This window comes from Nuphar pumila, chromosome 12, assembly GCF_984573655.1.
Source record: "Nuphar pumila chromosome 12, dmNupPumi1.hap1.1, whole genome shotgun sequence".
NCBI lineage: Eukaryota > Viridiplantae > Streptophyta > Magnoliopsida > Nymphaeales > Nymphaeaceae > Nuphar > Nuphar pumila.
In genome coordinates, this window is record NC_143260.1 from 57026399 (window position 1) to 57036232 (window position 9834).

Consider the following 9834-nt stretch of genomic DNA (forward strand, 5'->3'; position numbering starts at 1 on the left):
TACGAGGTTTAAAGGCTTAATAACCCCATACTCCCCGCAGGGTAGTATGTCATGACAGGGTTTATGCCCAGCCCAAATCACGTGCCCCCTTGGAAAAGGCATCTTGCCAGTGACGACGATAATATCAGATTTCATGTGTGGGAGTTAGTACAAGTAGTAAGACTTCATCTCACGGGGTGCAGACACCCAGCTCTCAATAGAGCACTATTGTCATTTGAAATTTAATTCATTCCACACATATGAGATGTTCATCATGCCTCAATGCAATAATAATTAGCATGTTATATTAAGTGCAACAATAATTCATCTTACAAAGGCATCATGTATGAGAGTATGAACATCCATATCACTAGCCTATATGCAACATATGCTACTTGTATATTTCATGTGTCATGTGCACCTTTGCTTGCCTAACTCTTTTATGTTTGTAGGCATCATACATTATCACATGATATTTGACTTCAATATATAGACAAGCATGTAATTCAAGTATAAGTTTTATGTCTAAGTCAATGCACCTTTATCACATTTATAAGCACACGTATGTATGTTTTATATGCAACTTTGTTATATTGGCCCTTAGGCTTGAGTTCATAGTGTATCTTTGCATACATAAACTTCTTTCAACATTTGGCTATAGTCTAAGTATAGACAAGCCTTAGCCTTCTCCAGACAATGATATTCGCAAATCATATGGTGATTGAAATCGTAATAACTTCCAAGTAGGCTTCTTGGTAGCCTCAATTCTTTGAGTATTGCACCCTCAAGGTGAGTGGTATTGCATTGAATCCTTTCTAAGGATTTGCATAAGACTCATATTACCTTAAGATTTCTTTGGTAGAATATTTTTTACATTTTTCCAAAGTGTGGTTGGGTGAATACGAACTCTTTAAAATTCATTAAGTAAATGTCAATTTACAAAGATTTTCTTAGATAAATCCAACTTCATCTGAGTTGATTCAAATTCTAGATCCAGTTAAGAAGGATCCAAGATCTTATTTAGAAAAATCCAAATTCAAATCCATTTGAGATGGATCCAAGATCTTATTTAGAAAAATCCAAATTCAAATCCATTTGAGAAGGATCCAAGATCCAATTGAGAAAATCCAAATCCATTTAAGATGGATCCAAGATCCAAATTTTGAAATGCAAATCCAAATTCATTTAAGATGGATCCAAGATCCAATTTTTGAAATCCAAATTTAGAAATCCAAATCCACTTTAGATGGATCCAAGATCCAAATTTAGAAATCCAAATCCATTTAAGATGGATCCAAGATCCAAATTTAGAAATCCAAATCCAAGTCCATTTGAGATGGATCCAAGATCCAAATTTAGAAATCCAAATCCATTTGAGATGGGTCCAAGATTCAATTTTAGAAATCCAAATCTACTTGAGATGGATCCAAGATCCAAATTTAGAAATCCGAATCCATTTGAGATGGATCCAAGATCCAATTAAGAATATCCAAATCCAAATAAAAAGATCCAAAACCAAATCCATTTGAGAAAGATCCAAGATCCAAATTTTGAAATCCAAATCCATTTAAGAATATCCAAATCCAATTTGGAATATCTAAAACCAAATCCATTTGAGAAAGATCCAAGATCCAATTAATAATATCAAAATCCAATTAGGAATATCCAAAATCAATTAGGAAGATCCAAAACCAAATATACTTGAGAAAGATCCAAGATCCAAATTTTGAAATCCAAATTCTTGAGATTAATCCAAGATCCAATTAAGATCCATAAATTTATTAGTTCAAAAACCCAATAGTCATTCCAATAATCTGGTTTTTATTGGATGAGATCATGAATCTTGTTTTTAATTAGAATGAACCACAACTATCCAAATTATTTTGCTTGGGCATGACTCTAGAGATCATGGTTGTACGGATTTCTCAAAAAATCAAATTTTCATATCACAAGAATTTTGAGCATTCATTCTCCCATATTCACATGAATCAAATTAAAAAATTGAATTAGGATCATGACTTATCCTTTCATACAAATTTCCAAGAGTATAATTTATCTCTTGTCATTAACTCATGAATTTTTAAAAAAAATCTTTTAAAAGCTTGAATGAAACATAACTTGCAAAATTCTAAAATGTATGAATGCATATATCAAGAAATTGTTTCGTAATACTAATTAAGCATCTTCATGGTGATGGACTATCCTTAGGACATGAAATTCATTCCTTATTTTATAGAAGCATCATAAAGAAAATCATATATCTTGAATAGGGATAATAACAAAGACAAAATCAAAAGCATAATAAAAACTCATTTCATAACCCTACATGTGTTATAGAAACACTTGCCTATATGGATGAAAATAGGAATTAGGGAAGAGAATAGAAATTGAATAATATCAAGATGCATAAGGGATAATTTCACCTACCTTTACTTGAGACCTAGGCTTGAACCTCCTCTTGCTTGGACTCTTTCAAAACACTATGAGAATATGGAAGAGTTCCTAGAGAGACACCCTTCACTATTCTTAAGTGAAGAAAAAAGCGAACTCAAAAACTAAAACTAAAACAAAAAGGAGAGAAGGAAGAGAGGAGCTCTTGGATGCATGAAACTCTCCAATTAAGGGGGTATTTATAGGAGTCATGATTACTTTTGAAATGGAGGGTTGAGATGAATTTCAAGGAATCAATGATGGAGATTAACTCATCTTACTTTTTCAACATTTTTCTCTCAAGCATAACCCTTGACCCTATTAGGAAGACCTATTAAGCTAGCTTTTCTAGCTTTGGTGGAGATATTTTTAGATTTGGTAGATATTTCATTGATTTTTAGAAAAATCAATCTAATCATTAGTGTACTTACTTAGTTTGAATCTAATTGGTAGTTTCTACCTAATGTGTACTTCTTAGTTACTTTTTAGTTACTTTAATTTTTATATTATTTTTTGTAGTTAGATTCTAACAATTTAGTTGTCATTTTCATTTACTCTAACTATGTACTTTTTATTCCTTGGAATATTCTTGCTTACTTTATGAAAATCTCATATTGAATCTCATATTTTTTAAAAATTTAATTATAATGCTATACTTTCAAAAATTCATTTACAAGGTCATACTTTTCAAATATTCAAATACAAGGTTATATTTTTCCAAAATTTATATAAAATGTTATATTTTTTCAAAATTCCCATACAAGGCTATATTTTTCCAAAATTTAAATACAAGGTTATATTTTTCCTAAATTTAAATATAAGGCTATATTTTCCTAAAAAACCATTTTTGACTAATCATTCTGCGTTTAATTAGTTCTATCAGTTTCTTATTCTAGATCTTAAAAACCTGAATTATAATTGAAAGAAAAATAATAAGAATACCTGAAATTTTGTGGGTCTTACACTATGGCTGCACTGAAGCTCAATTCTCCTATCTTCATGGTGGGGGAGAAGCAACCTTTTGTGCTTTAAATAAACTTTTCACAAAGTCAGAAGTATCGCTTACCCTCTCATTATAATTATCAATAGCATTAATATACACGTTCAATCTTTAATTCATTAATTCTATTACCAATCATATATAAACTTATTTAATCAATTTAAAGGTTACATGCCTCCAATTTGGGCACAATCATGCATGATTTCATTGCATTAATAATATGCATGCCAAGCATACCACAATATTATGCATAAACATAATTTAGTAACATTCATATGCACATTTCAATATGATGTTTGAATTCATTGGAGTATGTTTCATGTATATTGGTTTTAGTTTATCTCTGTTGATTTAGTACCTTTTACTAGGGTTCAATGAGTCTGACCTAAATTTTCATATAGGTACCGATTGAGGAGGTCTTGCGATGGTGAGATGTTGCGACAAGTCGATAGCCAATCATTTTTCTTTATCGGGGATTTTGTTAGAATTGACATTAAATTTAACTCTAATGTTATTTTAAACTTATGGGACTGAATTAAATTATTTATGTGATTGATAAATTCAATTTAATTTGGTGTATGGTTTGATAGATGTGTAACCCTGCTAATTTCTTTAACTGATTTTGCTCGTAACTGATTTTCGTTGTTAATGCTTTTAAAAGTATTTAAAAAAATTTATTGTGTTTTTCAGGTTAAAATTTTTGGGGCATTACACGGGGAGGCTTTCGGCCAACAACAAAGACCAACGGAGAGGGGCGACTCGTGTGCCCCTTGCTGGCACTCGCAAGAGACAAGTGCTCTGATCTCTCAAGCGATGTCAAAAAAAAAAAAGAGATCAAGAAGCAAGCTTATTGCCCATCAATCGCAGAAACACATACCTGAAGTCGGTGTCACTGACAATCCCGATCGCCATGCTATTGGAAAGGCCGACGAGGTCGAAGGACAAGAGATCACTCTTACAATGGGGTACAATGGGGATGATCGATTGCATGATGAGCTCTGGCCGTATCACCCTCTTTGACACCTCACCGACATTGATCTTGGTTGTGTTGTACACCATCCCCTTGCAAGAGAGGACGAGTGTGGTCATCATGCCTAGAAAGCCAAAGAAAGGGGTCGTTCTATATAGTGGTTGAATCTAGCCACCATCATCTTTGAGCAGCCGAAACACGAGCTCAAACCCCTCTTGTATTTTACATGTGTAGTTGAAAGATGTAGGACTACCTTTACAAAGTAGCTATAATATAAATTAAATAACATATTTAGAGGCTACCTAACAGGAGAAATCATATCAATGTGACAAACGTTTTTATCAGCAATTTCTCATTTTTTAAAAACTCGCAAGAAATTGAAAAAAAATCATAAATCTTGCATTTTTTCAGCAAAATCTTGGCAATAAAAAAATAAATTAAAAAATACTTTTTATAAGAAAATATTAATAAAATTTATTTAAAAATAAAAATACATGATTTTTTTTGCACTAAATAGTTGTTTAAAACATAAATATTGCATTTAAATCATGGTATTTATGTTTCTTTCATAAATCTCATGATATTTTGAAAATCTCGCAAGAAATCGCCGTTTTAAACTTTCAAGCAATTTCTCACAATATTATTGCGATATTTGTCACATTGATCATATCTCAAAGTTTTAAAAAATGAATAATTGAACATATAAGTATGTTAACAAGAGAAATTGTGTATCAAAGCAAACAAGAGTATGCAACTTACCAATATCTCAACAAGCTCTACAAAGTTCCAGTAGTTCAAGAATTCCAATCAAATATCTAGCAACTGACATTTATCCAAACATGAAACTCATGAGTCAGACCCTATATGGACCCTATCTAGTTGAATGTTCAATAACTTGCAGCTGGACTTGAAGCTACAAAGCTCGAAGATTGAGAATAATATAAAATCACACCCGAGTACAGTGCCACAACCATCCATAATAGTTGCCTGACGGAAAGAGAGAATGGTTACATAAATTTGCTCCTCTATACGCATCCATTGTGACCTACGACATAACATTTAAAATCCTTCAAGCCACTCCAAGTAAGCAAAAACATAGAAAAAAATTTGATAAATTTTGATAAGTTACACATTGTCTATAATGGGCATGTAGGCATTGGTAGGGATGGATTTGAGAGTATCCATGGAGGCTATGGTATAGGAGAAAGAAACGAAAGTGGAGAAAGAATTTTAGATTTTGGTTTATCCTATGATATGATCTTAGCAAACACTTGGTTTAGGAAAAGGGAGTCTCACCTAGTAACATTTAAAAGTGGGGTTAATACGAGTCAAATAAATTTTTTCCTACTTAGAAAGAGAGATGGGGGTTGTTGCATCGATTGAAAGGTTATACCGGGAGAAAGTGTAGCTACACAACATAGAGTCTTAATTTTAGATCTTAGAATTAGACAAGGTCACAAAAGGGATAGACATAGGATAGATTCTAGAATTAAGTGGTGGACACTGAAAGGAGCTAAACAAGGAATGTTTGTAGAGCGGGTAGTTAAGGAAGTTGATTGGTGTCTCGAGGAGGATTCAGAATCAATGTGGAATCAGATAGCGGGTGGCATGAGAAAGGTGGCTAAGGAGGTATTAGGTGAGTCTAAAGGCGGTGCACCGCTAGGTAAGGATACATTGTGGTGGAACGAGGATGTCAAATTAGCTATTAAGGTTAAAAGAGAGTGTTATAGAAATCTAAGTAAGAGTCGTGATAATGAGAATTTGGAGAAGTATATAATAGCAAAGAAGGAAGCTAAAAAAGTAGTTCGAAACGCGAGGGATAAGGTATATAAGGAGGTTTATGATAAGTTGGATACCAAAGAGGGCGAGAAGGATATATATAGGCTTGCAAAGATGAGAGATAGGAAATCGAGGGATCTGGGTATGGTTAGATGTATCAAAGATGAAACACAAAGGGTTTTAGTCAAAGATGAGGAGATTAAGGAGAGATGGAAAGATTAGTTTGATAAGCTATTTAATGAAAGGCATGCTCAGGATTTTGAAGACTTGTCCATTCCTTTTCATGAGATGAATCGTGACTTCATGCGCAAGATTCAAAAGAAAGAAATTGCAGAGGCTTTGAAGAAAATGAAATCAAGAAGGGCAGTTGGCCGAGATGGTATACATATCGAGGCTTGAAAATGCTTGGGAGAGAAAGGTTTAGAATGGTTGACAAATCTTTTTAACAAGATTTGGCGGACAAATAAGATGCCTAATGAGTGGAGGAAGAGTACTTTGGTGCCTCTATATAAGAATAAAGGTGATATACAAGATTGCACAAACTATCGTGGTATAAAACTCAAGAGTCATACTATGAAACTTTGGGAGAGGGTGATTGAGTCTAGGTTGAGAAAGGTTGTCATGATATCGGAGAATCAATTTGGTTTTATGCCTGGAAGATCAACTATGGAAGCTATATATCTTCTTAGACAACTTATTGAGAGAAATAGAGAGAGGAACAAAGATTTGCATATGGTTTTTATTGATTTGGAGAATACATACGATAGAGTACCTAGGGACGTTCTCTGGTGGACAATGGTGAAGAAAGGTGTTTCTCTTAAGTACATTAGTATAATTAAAGATATGTATGAAGGAGTAGTAACCAATGTCCGCACTTGTGGAGGGGTAACAACCAATTTTCCTATAACGGTTGGGTTACATCAAGGATCTGCTTTAAGCCCTTTCCTATTTGCTATAGTGATGGATGAGCTTACGAGATCAATTCAAGAAAATGTGCCGTGGTGTATGTTGTTTGCTGATGATATTGTTTTGATTGATGAGTCTAGAGTTGGGGTTAATGCTAAGTTAGAATTATGGAGACAGACATTGGAAGCAAGAGGTTTTAAGTTGAGTAAGAGTAAGACAGAATACATGGAATGTCGGTTTAGTAAGCAACGAAGTAGTGATGGGAGTGTAGTGAAGCTTGGTGAGCAAGAAATATCGGTGGATGATTGTTTCAAATATTTGGGATCTATCATTCAAAAGTATGGAGAAATTGATGGAGATGTAAATCATAGGATAAAGGTTGGGTGGAGGAAATGAAAAAGTGCAACTGGAGTGTTGTGCGATCGTAGAATGCCATTGCGGTTGAAGGGAAAGTTTTATAGGATGACTATTAGGCCCGCTTTACTATATGGTACAGAATGTTGGGCTGCCAAGAGACATCATATTCAAAAAATGAGTGTAGCTGAGATGCGTATGCTGAGATGGATGTGTGGAAATACAATAAAAGATAAGATTCAGAACGAGGAGATACGTAAGAAGGTAGGCGTTGCACCCATTAAAAATAAGATGAGAGAGAATCGTTTACGGTGGTTTGGACATATTCGGCGAAGGCCTAATGATGCTCCAGTTAGAAGGATGGAGAAATGGGAAAATATATTAGTTAAAAGAGGTCGGGGTAGGCCTAGGAAGACATGGATGGAGGTGATAGGAAAGGATGTGAATGCTTTGAACCTCACCGAGGACATGGCATTGGATAGAAATGATTGGAGGAGAAGGATTCATGTGGAAGACCCAAAATGATTTTCTTTTTTGGTTCATATCGCCGACCCCAAATGTTTTGGGATGAAGGCGTAGTTGTTGTTGTTGTTGTTGTACACATTGTCTATAATAACTACAAGTACTTTAACTGTTGATGCAGTCTCTTTCTAGATACCAAGGAAACAACTTGAAGATAAATGAAACAAATTAGAGACCGATTTAAATGTTCAAATACTTTCAATTCAAAAACTAGCAGGTCATCATGAATGGAACTTGATAGGAAACTATAAGCCTATTAAAACTCAAAAACCAAAATAAATTATAGTACACTACCTTTTCACTGAGCATCTCCCTGTGGATGCCAAAAGAGCCATATGAACAAAAATAGTTCTCTATGTACAGATCTAATGCAGCAATATTTGCAAACGACAGTTTCAGATTCTTAGCTTTTGGTTTCTTAGTAACTACAGGGCATGCTATGACACCACCATTGCCTACTGTAGCATCCAAATCGTTTGCCACCCATGAGGATCCATCTATGTCCCCAAAATCTCCCACGCCATTTTCAGTGGGATAGCTAAACTCAGTGTGAACTAGACTTGGTCCATCCTCATCATCAACTGAACACCTGGCAAGAGATTCAACATCCACAAGTTCTCTCTGGGCAGTTACTCAAGGAGAGAGGGGACGACCCTTGGTTGCACACACATAAAGCCTATATGCAGACCCTTGGTTGCACACACATAAAGACTAATTTGATGCATATCTATGTTTAGATGCATAGCATGTAAAATAAGCATGATAATATGGGTATGTTTGGGAACAATGGTGTTGTTGAACAGATGAATTGTTGAGTTTGTCTATTGTGCTTTATTAATATTCAGTAAATTGTTTTAGCCCTATATATTAGATTATGTTTGGAAGCATTGAATGAGAGGTTGTGTTGTGGTGTTCGCCATGCTTCCATACTCTCTTGCTGTTTGGGAGCAATGGTGCTGCTGAACCAATTCACGATACTTAGTGTTGTCTGGCTCAACACCACATTTCAACACCTTTCAAGAGGATGTTTTTGGCAACTCCATCTCTCAACATCATACACTGGTGAAACGATATTTTGGCAAAACACTCAAACCATGTTTTCATCCCATTGCAAGGCTCCCAAACATAGTATTGATTGGGTAAGAGCATATTCCTAGTGAGAGAGAAATAAAGGAGTATTTAAGTGCCTTTCTATGTGACATAGGGATGGCAGTGGACTGCGGGGGTGGAGGACAAGGTCTCCACCCCCACCCCTTCTCAAAATCCTACCTTCCATACCCACACAAGTTTTGATTTTAACCTCCATACCCGCCTCCATTCCCGGTCCAAACAAGGCGAGGCAAGGTGGGGCCCCGTTTCCTCTCGATCCACTGCCATCTCTAAAGAAGGATCGGGGACAGGGCAAGGCAGGGATTAAGGATGGGGCCTGGGCAAGACAGAGGAAAGCGTAAGTCCATCCTAGCCTCCATCCGCGCATGGACTTTGATCTTAACCTTCATCCCCGCTTCCATCCCCATTTCATGTTCTCCATCCCCCGCTCCACTGCCATCCCTAATGTGACACAGCCAATTATATACATCACATCATTCTATGTGGGGGCATGCAATTTGTTGCTGTGGGCACGTGCCATGCAATGCCCTCATGTGATCGACTACTGTCACGTAGGTGAGGGGTCATCTTGGGTTTTACTAAGTGGCTGGTCTACTTAGATCTTGAATCCATCTGGAATAGTCTGACACCATCCAAGGAACCTTGATGCCATTCATCATGGAAATGAATAGCACTAAAAACCTACTCAATGCCTGTTGTTTTTGGACGATTTCTAGCCATCTATTTTTGGGCCATTGATGATGTTTATCTGTCTAGTGACTGGCATAAAATTTTTTTATGGATG